General features: G+C 32.5%; 3 long non-coding RNA genes across 3 annotated transcripts; 1 reads left to right on the forward strand and 2 right to left on the reverse strand.

Moving 5' to 3' along the window:
* Positions 1-4587: 4587 nt before the first annotated feature.
* On the reverse strand, positions 4588-5580 carry LOC142227587 (uncharacterized). The gene is made up of 2 exons (XR_012719914.1): positions 4814-5580; positions 4588-4746 (listed from the first exon to the last, which is right to left on the reverse strand). It is a non-coding gene; the product is annotated as an uncharacterized LOC142227587 (long non-coding RNA).
* A 10223-nt stretch (positions 5581-15803) lies between these two features.
* On the forward strand, positions 15804-16105 carry LOC142224136 (uncharacterized). The gene is made up of 2 exons (XR_012719049.1): positions 15804-15848; positions 15917-16105. It is a non-coding gene; the product is annotated as an uncharacterized LOC142224136 (long non-coding RNA).
* Positions 16106-19726: 3621 nt separating this feature from the next.
* On the reverse strand, positions 19727-20028 carry LOC142224083 (uncharacterized). The gene is made up of 2 exons (XR_012719025.1): positions 19984-20028; positions 19727-19915 (listed from the first exon to the last, which is right to left on the reverse strand). It is a non-coding gene; the product is annotated as an uncharacterized LOC142224083 (long non-coding RNA).
* Between the last annotated feature and the right edge of the window lie 2544 nt (positions 20029-22572).

Below are 22572 nucleotides of genomic sequence, written 5' to 3' on the forward strand. Positions count from 1 at the left end.
ATGGTGTACCTAAATCTCATTTTAACGGTATTCCAATTGTATTTTTAAGGTTCCAAAAATAGACCGATATAACTATTCTATTGCCACACATAGTTTATATGCCCAAAAGAACTCTAATTTTAAATGTTGATATGACTCGACGACAAACCTCAGCCTTTTTGGGATGTGAAGAACTCCACATTTTAATTTCAGGTCAATAAATTAAAATACGACACACGACTATATAGAGACCACGTCAAAATATGGGTAGATAACAACAATCTCCAGAATATGTAACATATAAAAACACAAAATTTCAAAAAATAATTAGGCTTCCAGAAAGTTTAGAAGTAAAATCCTGGTATTGGTCTATGTAGGCATTTTATAAAAAACAAATTTACATAAAAAAGAAAAACAATAATAAAATCAAAATGTCGGACTAATCAGATAGAATGTTTAGATGTTAAAAAATTTAATGTGTCGAATATATATGTTAAAACAAACATAAACTGCCAAAAATTAGGACGGACGGAATTTTAAATGGTTTAATATAGTGGTTTAATTTACAATTACAGCTTCCAAAGACATCGGGTGTATATATCTCAAGTAATTATGTAGGGCTATCTGGGCCGATGGGAAAATTCCGCATTTGTTTATGAATCTCAAGTAACTCTTAATTCAAAATTTCTGATAAATCTAATGAAAATTTTAGACTGAGAAAAAAAATTATTAAAAAATCGGATGTTGAGTTTAAATGTGTTGCTATATCACAAAATTGTTCGGTATGACCTATCTTCGAACTCGAAATGCCTGCCAAAAATTCAGAACGTTAGGTTCTACTGTTATATTGCCTTAAAATTTTACCTTTATCATGATTATATATAGGGTCAAAAATTGATATTTTAATATGTTAAAAATGGACAATGCAATTGCATCAGAAAAACTTTTTTAGGTTTGCGACTGTCGCAAAGTTGTAAACGTCACATACGCGTCGTAAATGTAGAAAAAGTAACAAAAGTCGCAAACTGAAAATACTTCAGTCGCGTCAGCTAGGCAGCGAATTCGATGATATCCAAGACGATGGTATGTGCGAAGAAGTTTCAATTCTTAGGAATGTTCACAATTTTCGGTTTTAGTCCCCACATTTTCCCTATTGGCTTTTGCACGAGTAAGGGTAACCGTGGATTTTCTCGTCCTTTCTTAGCTTTAAGTTCAGTCTCCTGTCCAATTTAAACCCAAGGTATTTTGCACACTCACCAACGGGAGTTTCGATACCACCTTAGAAAATAGGCTTGATCATGGGAAAACTTTCACAAATTTCTGCAGAAACTCACAGCGAATGCTGTCGAACTAAATTAAAAAATGTTCAGGATTTCTTCTATTCAAAATTTGATTTTCTACAGTAGGTTTACGACTTTTGCGACATACGTATTATACCGTCGCAAATGTATGTCGCAAAAGTCACAGTTTGTGACAGGCCAACCCTGAATTCCTGATCGAATCTAATTTGTCGAAATATTTCGTTAGTTAGATAGTGCTTTGTAAATTTTGTTTCGCCGGAGTCAGAGTCGAGCAAAATTTGTACGACTCCGACTCCAGCAAAATCTTCAGACTCCGACTCCACAGCCCTGATACTAACTCTGATTTGGAATTTGAACAAAAACTTATCAAGTTAAACTAAGTTTTGAGTTCGATTAAAATTTCAAAAAACAAAAAATATATAATGAGTACTTTGTTGCTTTTATAGAATTTGTACGCTACATGGCTATGTATTGGAAAAATATAAGAATTGCGACAGAAAGCTTTAATTTTCTTCTTAACTTGTACCTTTTTCGTTTTCAATATCCGAATTGTCTTAGCTCACATTGCATCGTCACACTTCAGCTGTTACAATCACAATCATTTTTTCAGTGAAAACCCAATCACTTAAAAGAAAATTTTATAATCAAACAAACACATGGTCTGATTGCAGAATAAAGTTTTAAAGAGAGATTGTACTGCAAAGCAAAACAAGATAAATTAGAATGTGTAGAAATATTTTGCATACCAATCGTTTGGATAGTTAAGTTTTTCATCCTCCTTTTCACAAATTCCACTTTGTGGCTTTTCATTTTGGTATCCAATCAAATTCCCAAAATGTGTTAACCATGTGGTGCCATTTAGTGTACATCAATCGGAAAACCCAATAAAATTAAATGGAATTGGCATCTTACTAGAAAAACAACAACATATATTTTAGAGGGAATTCGGAGTAGTTTTCCTTATATTCTTTCAGAACGGAATTGTAATAAATGTTTAAACGTGGATAAAGTACACTTAACAAAAAAGTGGACCCTCTATTTCACCAAAACCAATTTAACTTTATTTTAGTTCATCAATCTAATAATTTTTTGCGTACATTAGCTAAATGAAAAAAACAAAAAAAAAACACAAATGAAGCATAAAGATTTACCAAATTCGAACTTCTCACAAAATAGTTCATTATTTCTTGGAATTTGTAAATTTTACTACAAATGCGTCCATCTTGAACTTCATGCCATATGTAAAGTCATTTTGAACTTCAATTATTTCCTTCAAATTACAAAATTTTCTTTAACAAGTGAAAACAATTAATTATGTCTAAAAAATTGTCTTGAATCTGTCGAAAAATATTTACTTATTTTTGTGATATTGACGTGATGTCAGCGTGTAGTTAAAATTTTCTAAAAATAATCTAAACTTTCTAAAATTCCCCAAAAATGTTCTTTCTGTTGGGCATACTGTTTTTTCAGTGCACGGCACACACTTTCCAATAAATCGGCAATAGCACTTATTTAAAACAAGTGAGTAAAGTAGAAAGTTGGTCGGGGCCGGCTATATTATACCCTAAACCACACCTACTGAATTAGTAAACATTGTTTGGGAGATTAACCGCATTTCCATATTTAAGAACATTAAGGGGTACATGGTTAGTTTTATCACAATCTTAACAGAAATGTCTGATATTAGTAAAAAATAAGGTTTTGAAAATCGGTCGCAACATATATATGAGAGCTATTTCTAAATCTGAACCGATTTGGATGATATTTTGCACATATAGTCAGTACTATAGAAGATTAGAGTAAGCCAAATTTGTGTAAGATCGGTTGATAAATAAGGGTTTTATGGCCCAATTGGTGAAAGTCGGGCGATACATATATATGGGAGCTATAACTACATCTGAACCGATTTCGATAATTTTTTTCACATATAGTAAGTGCTTTAGAAAATGAGATTTGTGTCAGAACGGTTGATATATAAGGGACTTATGGCTAAATTTGGGAAAATCAGGCGATACATATATATGGGAGCTATATATAAATCTGAACCGATTTCGATGAAATTTGGCACACTTAAAGGGTGGTCAATTGGTTATTAAATGAACGCAATTTTACCTCATTTATCGAAATCGGGCGATACTTATATATGGGAGCTATATCTAAATTTGATCCGATTTTTTCCAAATTCAATAGCGTTCATCCCTGTACCAAAAAACGCCACATACCAAATTTCATGAAAATCGGTTAATAATTGCGACTGGAATCCTGCGAACAACAAATACATGGTCGGACACCAAGCACTAGATCGACTCAGGAGGTAATTCTGAGTCGATCGGTATAAATTTTATGGGCTCTAAATTCAATATTTCTGGTAGGCATATTTTTTGCTAAAGTTATTATGCCCTGACAACTATGTGGTTTAGGGAAAAAAAAATATTGTTTAGAGTATGATCAACAATGTGATATACAGTGAGTCACAGTGAAAATAGTCCATATATAAAATATTATTTGTAGGATTGAAAACTAAGTTTTATTCCAAGTACATAAACAATTTCTTTTATTTTCTTAAAAATTATTAGGCAAAATGTCGTTTAATTCATATAAAAACGTTGGCTAATAGGCGTTGTTATTTGTCTTTAATATTCATGTATATACTTATTTCTGGTGACATCGATTGGCCCGGATTACTTGAAAATATCCACTTTAGGGTTCCTCTTAGGACATTGCGTAGTAGTGAGTTGTTTCATATACCCCGTCGTAGGACTAATTATGGTTCCAATGAAACAATGAGTCGTGCATTGCACTATGGGGCCAATGGTCAGTTTTTGAGGCAATAAATCACAGGAAACAGCTAGACCTTTAAAATTTCGTACATATGATTATAATGTATTCTTAAGACTTCAGTAAAAAAATTAAGACATTCGGGCAGTACCACGCCCATTTCCAGTACGGGTATTAAAGTGCTTCTCCAGGTGGAGACCCCTGGAAAATAATTCTTGAAACTTAGCGATAGCACTGCTCTGAAATGAAATCCTGTTTTAGACGAAATCAGCTGATCCTTATGTAAAAAGAACTCCTGAAACAGAATGACTGCCCATTTTGCCCCATCATGCCTAGTTTTCGAGATATCCCTGAAACAAATTTCTTCTGACATTTTTCATAAATAAAGAAGATATCTCGAAAACTAGATGTGATGGGGCAAAACGGGAAGTAAATTCGGATTCAGGAGGTCATTTTACATAAGGATCTGCTAGTTTCGTCTAAAGAAGGTCTCAAAAGATGATTTTTGCAGAACAGTGTAATTGCATCATTCTGTTGGAGATAACATTTATTTATCAACTGACTTTAAATTACAAACTAATTTATATTAATACATTTCAGAAAATTACTTTTAAAATGAATCAATTTCTTGTTGTGAGTGTTTAAAACATACTGGGTGTTTGGATACAATATTCAAAATTTAATCAATCTAAAAATAGAGAATTTTGTTAATACTCGTATGTACAAAATAATTGGCTTTTGTACAAAATTCTTACTTGAAAATTTTATGTTTCATCAACTTCTAATTCAAAATTAAAATGAAATGGATCCTCTTCGTAATCTTCAGAATCTGAAACATCTTTATTTATAGCTGCACGTGACGTACTTGGCAGTTGATACTCAGGGATATTCGGAATTTTTAAAAGAGAAATAACATATCTTGGAAGCTGCAAACTTCTCTTTTTTGAAAGACGATTTTTCAGATATATACTTGATAATAACGGGTCTGAAGAATCCAGGGCCCTGTTAAAAATATCCATTATATTATGCTCCCTAGAATCCTTTCGTGCATGCTCAATGCGGTCCTTTTTGTAAAATTTATTTCTCGCCTCAGATGCATTTTCACCAGCACATCCGAGAGGTACGATTGACGCTTGCAATATTTGGAAGGAATGTGCTAAAATTTTATGCAAAGTCGCTGACATTTGGTACCACTCGTAATGTTTAAAATATATCTCTGCAGTTTCATAGCAAAATTTTTGCAAGTGGTCGGCACTTATTTCAAATTCAGAGTTAATTGTGATAAGAATTGTATGTAAATGTTTTAAAAGTTCGATATTAATGTTGGTTATAGAAGAAAATAATTCCGGATTAAAAAATGCTTTTCGTGCCGTATTGCCGTCATTCGTGGACCCGCTCCTATTGCTTTTCGGCTTGTGGACATGAAGGCCCATTTTTTGCCAAAATTGTTCTTGAATTTCGCGCTTTCTCTTTAGCATAAGGACTTTCTCCTCAGCACTCCGAATTTGCCATTTTTTAATATTAAGTCTATACACCCTCAAAAAAAATCGCTTCTTTAACATATGTTCCAAACATATTTTCCAGGAAGCACATATATTATTGGATACTGCCGAAACATTAATATGTTTGTTTTATGTGAACATATTATATGTTTGGAAGCATTTTGAGCCCAAAAATATTATATGCTTGGAAGAATTTTTCACAAAGACGATTGTGCTCATTCCCTAACATACTCGTAATTTTCACTTGCACGAAATATTTTAGTTCTTGGCACCTTTTTCTGTAATACAAATAATGTTGAAGAAATTATTCACTTTTATTAAATTTTTTAAATTTTACCTTTCGCCTGCACGGAGAATCGAACCGAGGACCATACAGTTTGTAAGCCAACACACGATCCACTGGGCTTCGTAGCTGTTATAGTCACCAGCAGATAATTATCGTTATAAGTTACATTTATATAGCATAGTTTGCAGCGCCCACGAGCCCATGCAAACATAGCATTATTTAACAGAAACATACATTTGTTTGTCACGTGGAGCAGTGGTTAGCATGTCTGCCTTGCATTCAAAGGGTCGTGGGTTCAATCCCTGCTCCGACCGAACACTTTTTTTTTAATTTACACATTTATATTTATACTATATTAAATTTGTATAATGAAACTTCGAAATGTGGGTTATTAAAGATTTATAGTCAGTAACAGTGCTTAATATAAACGAAATAGACTGATTTTTGGATAAAATATTATTTTTTTTATTGCAAAAATAACAATTTTGTAACAAAAACTGTTTTTGGTACAAAACTTTAAAATTTGGAAGGAATTCAAAAACTCTAACAAAAGAAGAACGTGGAGTCGAGTATAAACATACATAAATACTTTTATAATATAAACATAAATTTATTTAGGCGTGAAAAGTTTTTTACTAGCATTTAACACCACCGCTCTAAAATACCTTTTATTTTTCTTTAATAATTCATTTTAAAGAAAATAAACTTTTTAAATTGTTTTAGCTGCAAAACTCGAACTTAATACCCGCTTTTATATTTGAAGGTGTCCTTCAACTCCTCGTGGACTACTTATTAATAAAGAGGAACTAAACTTTGTTTTTATACATTTTACTGTGTAATTTTTCACTATTTCCTCCTTATTTCATTTTACTGTCCCAACTCTAAAAAAAGTATAGTGCCCTTTCGCTATTTTTATGAAGACCCCTGATTTCTTTTAACGAACCAAGAAAAAAATTTTGCCCATAATGCCAAAATGATAAACAAAACACATGTCCACACATACATAAAATGCTGCTCTCAAGGCGAAAACATATGCTGTTTGTCTATTCTCTTGGTTCCGAATGTTTATTCTCTTTATTCAAAGTAAATAATATTTAGACTTAAGCATATCAAATTTTTGGCCTTATCATAAAACAGTTTTCCGAAACAACATACAAGCGGTTTCACAGAAATTGTTCTCTTTTGATTCTTTCGCTGTGTTATGTTGATATCTTTCGTCAACTCTCCCGGTTTCCATCTCTATTTCTTTCTCTATACTCTCTCTCTCTCTCTCTCTGTCGCTTTGAATAAAATATCACAACATATGTATGGTTAGTCGAAATTTGTAAATGTATATATGTTTGCATTTACACATATGATTTTTATGAAACATTCATGCCCCAAACATAATATATTCTAACATATTAACATAGATGCCCAAACATTTAGTGTTAGTTTAGGAACATTACATGTTTGCACTTAAATATATTGTGTTTTAAAATTGTGTCCGAAACACATTTTGTTTATATCGGAACATATGAAAAACATATTTTTCTAACAGTGTATGAAAGATTAAGGACAAATTCAACACATCGAATCCAGGCGTGTAATGGGCTAATACCATATTTTAATGCATTCGATTTGGGCTGAAACACCGATGAGCTTAAATTTTTTGTTGACAAAAACTGTTTTGGATTTCCACCACATATCGGATACGACTGAGTACTCTTTGTTTCCGTAAGAACGTTCAAAATTATTAATTTGTTTTTTCACTGTCATCATAGAGTTTTCATAGACACTTCTGTTGAATTTCGCGGAAATCCAGTTGGTAACATTAATGGGTTTTCTATCATTTTCCAACCAAAAGTTAAATATATCCAAATTTTTAACTTTTACGTTATATGAAAATAGATTTTTATAAAATGGTGCAGATTGGAGCAGCTAATTTTTCCAAAAACTAATAGTACACATTATTACCTTCCTCCACACATAAATTTTTTCACGGATACGCTCGGATAAAGAAAGTTCTACTCCACAGAACATATGGACGACAACAAAAATTACACAAAATAGACAGCACATGCGACACAAAAAACTATTCATCAAATCAATTTTTTTTCTTAATTTAATAACATGTTGCTTTACATACCTTTAAAAGTGTATTTCATTTTACAAAATTTTTATAATTTTAAAATTTTTTGCTTGACGGCCAAAATGACTTTGTTGTTTGTTTATTGTTGAATATCAGAAAATGTAGCAAAAAAAATATGACAACTTTGACTGCTCGGCATGTCATCATGAGGTGTTACCAGATTTTAATATTTGCTATTTGGGTGTTTCAATGTGTTATATGTAAAATTCCGTTATTATTATTTTTAAATAGTTGACTTAAAAAATTGACTTTTTGCCTCAAAGACCTGTCATTGGCCCCACAGTGCATTGGCTGAATTTAATAATATCTCCCATCAGGATATTGATATATTTGGTAAATTTTCTAATTTTGCTAATATTCTGATTTAATATATTTTTAGTTTTAAGTAGTCTGTAAGGAATGTTCTATTTCCATAGACTTTATTTATAAAAATATCTAAATAGGGTTACATTTTCAATGCAAATACGATTTTTTATTTAAAATTATTACTGTCGATTTGGATCGTTATTAAAAGTCGATATGCCTAATTTGACTCCTTCTTTTTGGTTAATAACCCGATTAGTTGAAAAGTAAATTTTCGATTTTTTTTATAAGAGAGTCCGTTCAGAAAGTACATACACTTTCATATGGTTATACTCCTGTGTGACAGTAGGTGTAAGGCAGTGAAATATTTCACACACACTAGACATTTAACCGCTAGAATTATCGCCTTCCACTTATTATTATGATTTAATAAAACATTTTCCTTCCGTGTTAGGGATTACGGCTAGTGATATAATCACTATGTTTGTCAAATTTATTCCCTAATGTGTTATCTATCCATATTAGAGAAATGAAATCAACTACTTCGTGACATTATCCAAGAGAATCAAGACGACAGCAAATTCATTCTTGTAAAGCATTACCAACGAAATGCACTAGGAAGCTGCTGGTACATGCAGCATATGTATGATGATGACAAGATCTCATCATAGGCAAAAATAGTTAACTCCATGCCACAACTAGTCCATAAATTTCCCTTGAAATCGTTTTATCTTTCTGCTTCGTTACAGAAGTGTTAAATCAATTTTCTGGCTTTGTCAGATTCGCACACAAATATGATGACATGCTACGTTTGTTGGTTTGTACGGGTAATTTTTGTAAACGCAGGGACGTGAGTAGGTTATGCCTCTTTGTGTATATTATAAACCTTAGTGCGAAATAAAATGTTTCCCTTTTTAATATTAAGTTATTATTGTAGGAAAAGAAAGAACGTTTTGCCAAATGAAAGGTTCTATTAAAACTACGACCATAATATTAATTATTAATCGATTAATAGACATCATTGTGGAAACGATCCACGATGACACGAGTGTTAAATGTCATCCAACTCGGAAGAAATTTGTTCCTCCAGGAAGCTCCAGAAGTTAAATCTACACTGAAAAAAAAATATTCTCATGAAACCAACGATTTCATGACCTTAAATACGAATGCCAATTTGGTTTTTTTTTCATATCCAAAAGTCGTTAAACTTTTCTATGAAGTCGTTTTGTCCTTATAGTTAAGTGATTCAACTAAAATCTGGGTATCTTAACATCAAAGAAAATTTTGTTAGACTAAGGTCAACTTTACTTTAATAATTCTGAAACATTCTTCAAAATTAATGGAATAGTCTTTAAATTTGTTGTCTTGTTCCATCTTGACTACAGCAATAAAACATTCAAAAATAGAACATGTCTTTTACATTAGCGTAGCTAGACAATTTTCCTAGGGGGGATAACTAAAAATTTATAGACTGAACTCATAGGTTCAATTAATATTTTATTTCATAAAACTGAAATAAGTCGACGATTAATTTATAATAAAGCAACTAAAAATAGTTGCACACTTTTCCCAACAAAAACTTGGGAGTTGTTCTAAAGGCACAACTTTAAAAGCACTTCCAAAAATGTCCTCACAAAGAAGTTAATTATTTTAACTACACAGTAAGTTTTTTTACTTAAATTTTTTCATATTTTAATGGGTAATTTTTTGTTTTCTTTTTTTTCAAATACTTAAAAGAAAACAAGTAAGGAAAGTCTAAAGTCGGGCGGGGCAGACTATATTATACCCTGCAACACTTTGTAGATCTAAATTTTCGATACCCTATCACATCCGTCAAATATGTTGGGTGCTATATATAAAGGTTTGTCCCAAATACATACATTTAAATATCACTCGATTTGGACAGAATTTGATAGACTTCTACAAATCTATTGACTCAAAATTTAAGTCGGATAGTGCACTAGAGTGGAACACAATGTTAGTAAAAAAATATGGGAAACATTTAAATCTGAAGCAATTTTAAGGAAACTTCGCAAAAGTTTGTTTATGATTTATCGCTCGATATATATGTATGGCCTCTGTGGTCATATGAGTGTAAATCGGGCGAAATCTATATATGGGAGCTATATCTAAATCTGAACCGATTTCAACCAAATTTGGCACGCATAGCAACAATGCTAATTCTACTCTCTGTGCAAAATTTCAACTAAATCGGAGCAAAAAATTGGCCTCTGTGGTCATATGAGTGTAAATCGGGCGAAAGCTATATATGGGAGCTATATCTAAATCTGAACCGATTTCAACCAAATTTGGCACGCATAGCTAAAATGCAAATTCTACTCCCTGTGCAAAATTTCAACTAAATCAGAGCAAACAATTGGCCTCTGTGGTCATATGAGTGTAAATCGGGCGAAAGCTATATATGGGAGATATATCCAAATCTGAACCGATTTCAACCAAATTTGGCACGGATAGTTACAATGCTAATCCTACTCCCTGTGCAATATTTCAACTAAATCGCAGTTAAAATTGGCCTCTGTGGTCATATGAGTGTAAATCGGGCGAAAGCTATATATGGGAGCTATATCTAAATCTGAACCGATTTCAACCAAATTTGGCAGGCATAGCTACAATGCTAATTCTACTCCCTGTGCAAAATTTCAACTAAATCGGAGTTACAAATTGGCCTCTGTGGCCATATGAGTGTAAATCGGGCGAAAGCTATATATGGGAGATATATCTAAATCTGAACTGATTTCAACCAAATTTGGCATGCATGCCTACAATGCTAATTCTACTCCCTTTGCAAAATTTCAACTAAATCGGAGTTAAAAATAAGCTTCTGTGGTCATATGAGTGTAAATCGGGCGAAAGCTATATATGGGAGATATATCCAAATTTGAACCGATTTCAACCAAATTTGGCACACATAGTTACAATTTCAACTAAATCGGAGCACAAAATTGGCCTCTGTGGGCAAATGAGTGTAAATCGGGCGAAAGCTATATATGGGAGCTATATCTAAATCTGAACCGATTTGGCTGATATTTTGCAAGTTTTTCGAGACCCATAAAATATTCGGATGTACGGAATTTGAGGAAGATCGGTTGATATACACGCCAATTATGACTAGATCCGTGAAAAATATATATGGCAGCTATATCTAAATCTGAACCGATTTTTTCCAAAATAAATAGGGATCGTCTTTGAGCCGAAGCAGGACCCTATACCAAATTTTAGGACAATCGGACGAAAACTGCGAGCTGTACTTTGCACACAAAAATACATCAACAGACAGACAGACAGACAGACAGACAGACGGACATCGCTAAATCGACTCAGAATTTAATTCTAAGCCGATCCGTATACTAAAAGGTTGGTCTATGATTACTCCTTCTTGGCGTTACATACAAATGCACAAACTTATTATACCCTGTACCACAGTAGTGGTGAAGGGTATAAATATGGGAAACGTTTAAATCTGAAGCAATTTTAAGGAAACTTCGAAAAAGTTTATTTATGATTTATCGCTCGATATATATGTATTAGAAGTTTAGGAAAATTAGAGTAATTTTTACAACTTTTCGACTAAGCAGTGGCGATTTTACAAGGAAAATGTTGGTATTTTTACCATTTTTGTCGAAATCAGAAAAACATATATATGGGAGCTATATCTAAATCTGAAGCGATTTCAACCAAATTTGGCACGCATAGCTACAATGCTAATTCTACTCCCTGTGCAAAATTTCAACTAAATCGGAGTTAAAAATTGGCCTCTGTGGTCATATGAGTGTAAATCGGGCGAAAGCTTTATATGGGAGATATATCCAAATCTGAACCGATTTCAAGCAAATTTGGCACGCATAGTTACAACGCTAATTCTACTCCCTATGCAAAATTTCAACTAAATCGGAGCAAAAAATTGGCCTCTGTTGGCAAATGAGTGTAAATCGGGCGAAAGCTATATATGGGAGCTATATCTAAATCTGAACCGATTTTGCTGATATTTTGCAAGTTTTTCGAGACTCATAAAATATTCGGATGTACGGAATTTGAGGAAGATCGGTTGATATACACTTATATATACACAATTATGACCAGATCGGTGAAAAATATATATGGCAGCTATATCTAAATCTGAACCGATTTTTTCCAAAATCAATAGGGATCGTCTTTGAGCCGAAACAGGACCCTATACCAAATTTTAGGACAATCGGACTAAAACTGCGAGCTGTACTTTGCACACAAAAATACATCAACAGACAGACAAACAGACAGACAGACAGACGGACAGACAGACAAACGGACATCGCTAAATCGACTCAGAATTTAATTCTAAGCCGATCCGTATACTAAAAGGTTTGTCTATGATTACTCCTTCTTGGCGTTACATACAAATGCACAAACTTATTATACCCTGTACCACAGTAGTGGTGAAGGGTATAAATATGGGAAACATTTAAATCTGAAGCAATTTTAAGGAAACTTCGCAAAAGTTTATTTATGATTTATCGCTCGATATATATGCATTAGGAGTTTAGGAAAATTAGAGTCATTCTTACAACTTTTCGACTAAGCAGTGACTATTTAATAAGGAAAATGTTGGTATTTTGACCATTTTTGTCGAAATGAGAAAAACATATATATGGGAGCTATATCTAAATCTGAACCGATTTCAATCAAATTTGGCACATATGACTATATTACTAATTGTACTCCTTGTGCAAAATTTCAACCAAATTGGGTCAAAACTCTGGCTTCTGGGGCCATATAAGTCCATATCGGGCGAAAAATATATATGGAAGCTATATCTAAATCTGAACCGATTTCAATTGAATTTGGCACACATGACAATACTACCAGTTGTACTCCTTGTGCAAAATTTAAAGCTAATCGGGATAAAACTCTGGCTTCTTTTAGGACCATATTAGTCCATATCGGGCGAAAGATATATATGGGAGCTATATCTAAATCTGAACCTATTTCAATCAAATTTTGCACAATTGACTATACTACTAATTGTACTCGTGTTGCAAAATTTCAATCAAATTCGGCCAAAAATCTGGCTTCTGGGTCCATATAAGTCCATATCGGGCGAAAGATATATATGGGAGCTATATCTAAATCTGAACCGATTTCAATCAAATTTTGCACACTTGACTATACTACTAATTGTTCTCCTAGTGCAAAATTTCAATCAAATTCGGCCAAAAATCTGGCTTCTGGGTCCATATAAGTCCATATCGGGCGAAAGATATATATGGGAGCTATATCTAGATCTAAACCGATTTCAATCAAATTTTGCACACTTGACTATACGAGTAAGTGTTATGTTTGTACCAAATTTCAAGCAAATCGGTATAAAACTCTGGCTGCTGGGTCCATATTAGTGCATATCGGGCGAAAGATATATATGGGAGCTATATCTAAATCTGAACCGATTTCTTCCAAAATCAATAGGGTTCTATTCTGACCCAAATTAGGAACATGTGCCAAATTTGAAGGCGATTGGATTTAAATTGCGACCTAGACTTTGATCACAAAAATGTGTTCACAGACAGACGGACGGACGGACGGACAGACGGACAGACGGACATGGTTATAGCGACTCAGGGACCCACCCTGAGCATTATTGCCAAAGACACCATGTGTATATCTCGTCTCCTTCTGGGTGTTACAAACATATGCACTAACTTATAATACCCTGTTCCACAGTGTGGCGCAGGGTATAAAGAGAACGAGTAAATAAAATGATACAAATTATTCAAATTTTGCCACACAAAATACTAAATCAATTATAGAAAAATCGTCAACTTTTGAAAATATTCAAGGGAAACGTTTCAAACAAGCGTTAGAATGTATTAAAAAAACATAAAAAAAAAAATATTTATTTGGGAAAATATCACAATTTTTTAATTCACATTCAAAACACTGAATTCGGATCACACCTTAAGAAGTGATGAATATTCATTGCAACGGCTGTTGAAACGGTGGGTATTCGTCCTATGGCAAGTTCATATTACATTCATCGCTTCTCCGCCAATTTTGCACCACTTCCGGACTCAAAAAGAACATTCATTTAAATCATTTGGTATTGATTCCGTGCCAAAGAAGCGGAGAATTCAAGTAACGATACTTTTAAGACAGAATTCTCTTTTAAATTTAACTTTTGCGTACTTGATCCTAGGCAGCAAATTTTAATGTATTCGTTTTTTCTGTTTTTTCTTCATGTGCAATTAAAGTCATTTAAAAACGTGTTAACAGCAATATAAATTTTTAAATCCAGACTCGACTTCAAGTAGAAATTATGCTAAGTCTCAAGTAAAAATCGTCTTTAAAATAAAGTGTTGAAAAATGTCTGTTATTTTTAAACGCTTTTTTGCTTTGTTGTTAAGATGCAAAAAAAACAACAAATTTAAAGAAAATTTCTTTCATTTTGGAGATTTTTTTCACAATTATTAAAGACAAGTTGACCTTAGCCAAACAAAATTTTCTTTCATTTTAAGATACCCATTTTTAATTTCAATCACTTAATTATAAGAAAAAAACGACTTTATAGAAAAGTTCATCGTCTTTCGGGCAAGGAAAAAAACTTTCTATCACAGAAATGCGTCTTCTATGCTAAGCAAAAACGCATTCGTATTTTAAGGACATGTAATCTTTTGCCTCACGACAATATTTTTTTCAGTGTACTGAAGTCATGTACCAAATTTCAACTGGATGCGATGAAATTTGCACCTTCAAGTGCCTCAAGAAATTATATCGCCATCTGGGCTATACATAACTATGAACCGTTGGAAATAACATCAAAAATGTCGGAAACACCATCAAATTTTAAAATCAATTTAGATTTGTTGGAATTGGCTACCTTCGACACGGATTATTGTCTTAAACAGTCGACAAAGCCATCACATATTGGACAAAAGTGGCTCTGCGATATTTCGCCTCATTTGCCGAGAAGCGTCCTCTTGGGATGATCGACACTTTGGTACGTTTTAGTGCCAAATATACACGGATGAAAAAGACTGTTTTTCATATGTTTGGCTATAAACATTATATATTTGGAACACAAATTTTTAAACACAATATTTTTTAGTGCAAGCATATAATGTTCATAAACTAGCATAACATGTTTGGGACATATATGTTAATATGTTAGAACATATTATGGTTGGGACATAAAATGTTTGTAAATATAATATGCTTGGATGCAAACATATATTAATTTAGAAATAGCCTATAAACATATATGTGTTTAGTAGCTTGGAGCGCTATTTAACAGGGAGCGATATTGAATTAAGTTGGTGGTTGTTGCTTCCCTGCCAGCATTTCAACGTTCCATTTCATCCTCATCGCTATCACAGACTCGTAAGTGACACTGCAACTATCGCCAACTGTGATGGGGTAAACATATCAAAAAGTACAAAATGTACATGGAAGTATTTTTCCATCACTATTGTTACAAGAGCCATTTTATATTTTGTGAAACACCAAGCACAACTAGCTTCTTATAATTTATTTAAATAAAAGTGCTAAAAACATAGTTATTTCGCTTAAAATTGTGAAAGGTATATTGGTGAACAATTTTTGACTTTACAAATGGAATAAAGTGATAGTTTTTCAAATATTTTTCCAGACACGCTGCCTCCATTGGGAATAAAAGCACTGGCTGATAGACGCTACAACATGTAACTTGCAACTTGTAACTCAACATCAATCTTTTATTAATGCATAAAAATATGTTAAATGTGATGTGATAGTCGTATAAATGTTATATTTACGAGAATTTATAAATGTTTAATAAAATTAATAATCATCTAAACAATCGTGTTTTACTTGACCACAATGATTCTTTTACAACTATCTTAAAATGCACTTTTTCTGATTGTTTGAAGGGGCTCTTATTGGCGTCGTTCTAAATTTATTAAAAAAGGCACCTAATAATTGCACTCATGCGATACTTTTTTGTAGTAACTTGGCGTGGTACAACTTCTCAATAGTGACGGCGCTTTTCCGAGGAGTTTTGGATATCATATACGACTGTTTTCGACGTAGTGGGGATTCTCAGAAGCGCCCCCAAATTCAAAAAATGTTGGCAGGGTTGTTATTACAAAATTAACATTTTATTTTTCCTTGGGCAATTGATCAGCTACTTCTTTGATCCTTACAAACTGTGTGGTCCGCTGTTCGAATCCCCGTCCGGCAAAAGGTAAAATTAAAATAAAAAAATCATACAATTGAATAATTTCTTGTACAATGTTTGTATTACAGAAAAAGGTGCTAAGAACTAAAAAATCTCGTGGAAGTTAGAAAGATGTGGGGAAATATACAATTGGGCAGAAACAAAATTTTGAGCATTCAGGTCGAAAACCTATGTTGTTAGCACCTATATTACCTGTTTATTTTCATAATTCGTTATGATTGTAAATATATAAATAAATAAATAAAATTTTGAGCACAATATTGTTTGGTAGAATTTTTTTTAAGCATATAATATTTTTGGGTGCAAAATGCTTCCAAACATATTATTTGTTCACATAATAACATATTGTTTTTTGGAAGACAACATTATTGAATTTGGATGCAAAAATACAAAATGTTTGGAACTTAGACTACCCAAACATATATTGTTTAGACCAATATGCTTTCAAACATATTATATATTGGAAGAGATCAAACATATAAATGTTTGGGCAATACCCAAAAATGTATATGCTTGAAGCAAAATATATTTGGGAGTATATGTTACAGAAGCGATTTTTTGTGAGCGTGTCCATTCCAAAATATCCAACGGATTGAGATCTGAAGATTTTGCTGGCGAAAAACCTGTTTTTTCAGCTGTTCTTGGTTGACGCATGCTGAGTTCTGTGGAAATGTTCATGTCAGCCCAGAGCGTGCATAGTGTCTTCAGGACATTTCCCTGGTAACATTCATTATTTATTTTGACACCGCGGTCGATTAATACGAGCGGGAAGCGACCTTTATGACAATTACATCCTACCATTTTATGTTAATTATTCACAAAATGCGTAATTGACCACTAGGGTGCCCTAATCGAAAACTCAAACAGAGAAGCAATATAATCACCCCAAACATGTTTCATGAGCAAACTTTATTTTTGGAGGTCACCATGAAAAATTTTTGTCACAAAAATTTTTATTTTCTCGACAAACATATACATGAATGCCGAAATAAGATACATAATTTTTGAGAAAATAACATACTACATGTTCTCCATCCAATAATGATATTTTGGATTTGAAACAAGTTCCTTCATATTCCTTCTCTGGGTGCTGGTTAACCGGATTCCATTACAAAAGTTCAACCCGGGTGTTGAGAAATTGACATCTTCGGTTCACCAAATTGCTTTTAACTTTGTCATTTTTCGAACGTTTATCTTCTAGTTGGTTTAATACTTAAGTTAGAGTATCATCTATACGTCATGAAGATAAACAATTTTAAAATTAAATTTGGTTTTACATTAAGAGTAATAAAAATTAATTTTAGTTGAATGTTTTGTTTATAAGTTGGTTTTAAATGAAACATGTTGCCAGATAAAAATAATTTGGTTTTAGTATAAAGTATAATTTGTAGCTTTGGTTTTATATAAATAACAGAAAATAACCTATTTTTTCTAATGTTATAGGTTATTTTCTGTTATTTATATAAAACCAAAGCTACAAATTATACTTTATACTAAAACCAAATTATTTTTATCTGGCAACATGTTTCATTTAAAACCAACTTATAAACAAAACAATCAACTAAAATTAATTTTTATTACTCTTAATGTAAAACCAAATTTAATTTTAAAATTGTTTATCTTCATGACGTATAGATGATACTCTAACTTAAGTATTAAACCAACTAGAAGATAAACGTTCGAAAAATGACAAAGTTAAAAGCAATTTGGTGAACCGAAGATGTCAATTTCTCAACACCCGGGTTGAACTTTTGTAATGGAATCCGGTTAACCAGCACCCAGAGAAGGAATATGAAGGAACTTGTTTCAAATCCAAAATATCATTATTGGATGGAGAACATGTAGTATGTTATTTTCTCAAAAATTATGTATCTTATTTCGGCATTCATGTATATGTTTGTCGAGAAAATAAAAATTTTTGTGACAAAAATTTTTCATGGTGACCTCCAAAAATAAAGTTTGCTCATGAAACATGTTTGGGGTGATTGTATTGCTTCTCTGTTTGAGTTTTCGATTAGGGCACCCTAGTGGTCAATTACGCATTTTGTGAATAATTAACATAAAATGGTAGGATGTAATTGTCATAAAGGTCGCTTCCCGCTCGTATTAATCGACCGCGGTGTCAAAATAAATAATGAATGTTACCAGGGAAATGTCCTGAAGACACTATGCACGCTCTGGGCTGACATGAACATTTCCACAGAACTCAGCATGCGTCAACCAAGAACAGCTGAAAAAACAGGTTTTTCGCCAGCAAAATCTTCAGATCTCAATCCGTTGGATATTTTGGAATGGACACGCTCACAAAAAATCGCTTCTGTAACATATACTCCCAAATATATTTTGCTTCAAGCATATACATTTTTGGGTATTGCCCAAACATTTATATGTTTGATCTCTTCCAATATATAATATGTTTGAAAGCATATTGGTCTAAACAATATATGTTTGGGTAGTCTAAGTTCCAAACATTTTGTATTTTTGCATCCAAATTCAATAATGTTGTCTTCCAAAAAACAATATGTTATTATGTGAACAAATAATATGTTTGGAAGCATCTTGCACCCAAAAATATTATATGCTTAAAAAAAATTCTCCCAAACAATATTGTGCTCAAAATTTTATTTATTTATTTATATATTTACAATCATAACGAATTATGAAAATAAACAGGTAATATAGGTGCTAACAACATAGGTTTTCGACCTGAATGCTCAAAATTTTGTTTCTGCCCAATTGTATATTTCCCCACATCTTTCTAACTTCCACGAGATTTTTTAGTTCTTAGCACCTTTTTCTGTAATACAAACATTGTACAAGAAATTATTCAATTGTATGATTTTTTTATTTTAATTTTACCTTTTGCCGGACGGGGATTCGAACAGCGGACCACACAGTTTGTAAGGATCAAAGAAGTAGCTGATCAATTGCCCAAGGAAAAATAAAATGTTAATTTTGTAATAACAACCCTGCCAACATTTTTTGAATTTGGGGGCGCTTCTGAGAATCCCCACTACGTCGAAAACAGTCGTATATGATATCCAAAACTCCTCGGAAAAGCGCCGTCACTATTGAGAAGTTGTACCACGCCAAGTTACTACAAAAAAGTATCGCATGAGTGCAATTATTAGGTGCCTTTTTTAATAAATTTAGAACGACGCCAATAAGAGCCCCTTCAAACAATCAGAAAAAGTGCATTTTAAGATAGTTGTAAAAGAATCATTGTGGTCAAGTAAAACACGATTGTTTAGATGATTATTAATTTTATTAAACATTTATAAATTCTCGTAAATATAACATTTATACGACTATCACATCACATTTAACATATTTTTATGCATTAATAAAAGATTGATGTTGAGTTACAAGTTGCAAGTTACATGTTGTAGCGTCTATCAGCCAGTGCTTTTATTCCCAATGGAGGCAGCGTGTCTGGAAAAATATTTGAAAAACTATCACTTTATTCCATTTGTAAAGTCAAAAATTGTTCACCAATATACCTTTCACAATTTTAAGCGAAATAACTATGTTTTTAGCACTTTTATTTAAATAAATTATAAGAAGCTAGTTGTGCTTGGTGTTTCACAAAATATAAAATGGCTCTTGTAACAATAGTGATGGAAAAATACTTCCATGTACATTTTGTACTTTTTGATATGTTTACCCCATCACAGTTGGCGATAGTTGCAGTGTCACTTACGAGTCTGTGATAGCGATGAGGATGAAATGGAACGTTGAAATGCTGGCAGGGAAGCAACAACCACCAACTTAATTCAATATCGCTCCCTGTTAAATAGCGCTCCAAGCTACTAAACACATATATGTTTATAGGCTATTTCTAAATTAATATATGTTTGCATCCAAGCATATTATATTTACAAACATTTTATGTCCCAACCATAATATGTTCTAACATATTAACATATATGTCCCAAACATGTTATGCTAGTTTATGAACATTATATGCTTGCACTAAAAAATATTGTGTTTAAAAATTTGTGTTCCAAATATATAATGTTTATAGCCAAACATATGAAAAACAGTCTTTTTCATCCGTGTATATTTGGCACTAAAACATACCAAATTGGTTTTAGTATAAAGTATAATTTTTAGCTTTGGTTTTATATAAATAACAGAAAATAACCTATAACATTAGAAAAAATAGGTTATTTTCTGTTATCTATATAAAACCAAAGCTACAAATTATACTTTATACTAAAACCAAATTATTTTTATCTGGCAACATGTTTCACTTAAAACCAACTTATAAACAAAACAATCAACTAAAATTATTTTTTATTACTCTTACGGCCATTTTCATGTAGCTCCGTTAGGCTTTAACTCCCAGTTAACAAAAAGTAAATTGCAAATATCTTCTCTCCGGTTAACTTAAACTGACAATTTTTCGGCAGTTAAGTTCCTAACTGGCATATGGAATATATAGGCAAGATGGCAGCTATGTTCATAATACGGTTTAAAAGTTCGTTAGTTAACGGATCAATGACGGAGCTTCATGAAAATGGGGGTTTATGTAAAACCAAATTTATTTTTTTTATATTATATAACAAATTTTGCTATTTTGCTACCTAATGAACTCTTAATTTATAAATTAAATAATTTCTTCAATTCTAATTGTCTTGCTAATGATATTAGTAATGCATTGCTTATGCGTTATACTTTCAATGTCCCACAATTCTACGACCGATTCCAGAGACAATGCCAAATATATGCTAAGAATATTAACTAACCAAAAACCTGGACTTCATATTGTTCATATCAACACCCAAAGCCTAAATAATAAAATGGATGAACTTCGATATACCTTTATCAACTCTGGAATAGATATCATTTGTGTATCCGAAACCTGGTTTCATTATGATATAAATGACAGTATATGTTATATTCAATTCCTGGTTACAATCTCGTAAGAGCTGATCGTCGAACTAATGCTGGTGGAGTGGCAATCTATATAAAATATGGAATTAAATTTGATTTAAAATTTAGATCTCAACAAGACAGTAGTTGTAAGTACCTACTAGTGGGAATTTCAACTCATAACAACAGGGAAATACTAATCGGCTGTGTCTATAGACCACACAGCTATACTGAGTATGTTACTGTTATAGAAGATTTGAGAATATATTCATTAAATTATAATGATATTATCATAGCTGGAGACTTCAATAGTAATATTCTTGTAGAAAACACATTTGCTAGCGCTATGGAAACTCTTGGCCTCTTCCCGGCAAATATTACATTTCTAACCCACTTTACAGGTTCATCCCCAACTCTTCTTGATATTTTCTTTGTTAGTCAAAGGTCAAAAGTTTTTCTACACCCAGAGAAGGAATATGATCACCTCAAACATGTTTCAAGAGCAAAATGTTATTTTTGTATGGTGACCATGTAACATGTTTGTCACTAAAATGTTATTTTCTCGTCAAATATAACCTGCTTGCCGAAATCAGATAAATGATTTCCGAGAAAATAACATGGTTGCGAAAACCATGTTACATGGTCACCACCCAAAAATAACATTTTGCTCTTAAAACATGCTTGAGGTGATCATATTCCTTCTCTGGGTGTATACGACCAATTATCTGCATCTGGTTTCTCAAAGCACGATTTGATATTTCAAACTTATGATTGCAGTGTTCCAAAACAAAACCAAACAATTACTTATCGAGACTTTAAAAACATTAACATGACAAATTTGTATCTGACATGTGATGAAATACTGTGGAATTTTATTTTCGAATTTGAATCTGTCGATGAACAAGTGAGCTTCTTTCAAGAAAATGTGCGATCATTATATAATTTGTATGTGCCAATAAAAACCATACAATTAAAAATTCAAAAACCGCAATGGTTCAATAGCAACATCAAAAGACTGATTGATGAGAGAAATGCGGCTTACAAGCTCTGGAAAAAATATAAAACACCCCATTCGTCGAAAATTTCAAAACTCAGTTCATAATAAGAGTAAGTGGAAAGAAATACGTAGTATTGGAATCGGAGAGAAAGTCAACCAAACAAAGAATATTGGTGTCGATATTAATGAACTTAACAGGCAATTCGTTAATATCGAA

The sequence above is a fragment of the Haematobia irritans genome, chromosome 2 (assembly GCF_050003625.1).
Source record: "Haematobia irritans isolate KBUSLIRL chromosome 2, ASM5000362v1, whole genome shotgun sequence".
Taxonomy (NCBI): domain Eukaryota; kingdom Metazoa; phylum Arthropoda; class Insecta; order Diptera; family Muscidae; genus Haematobia; species Haematobia irritans.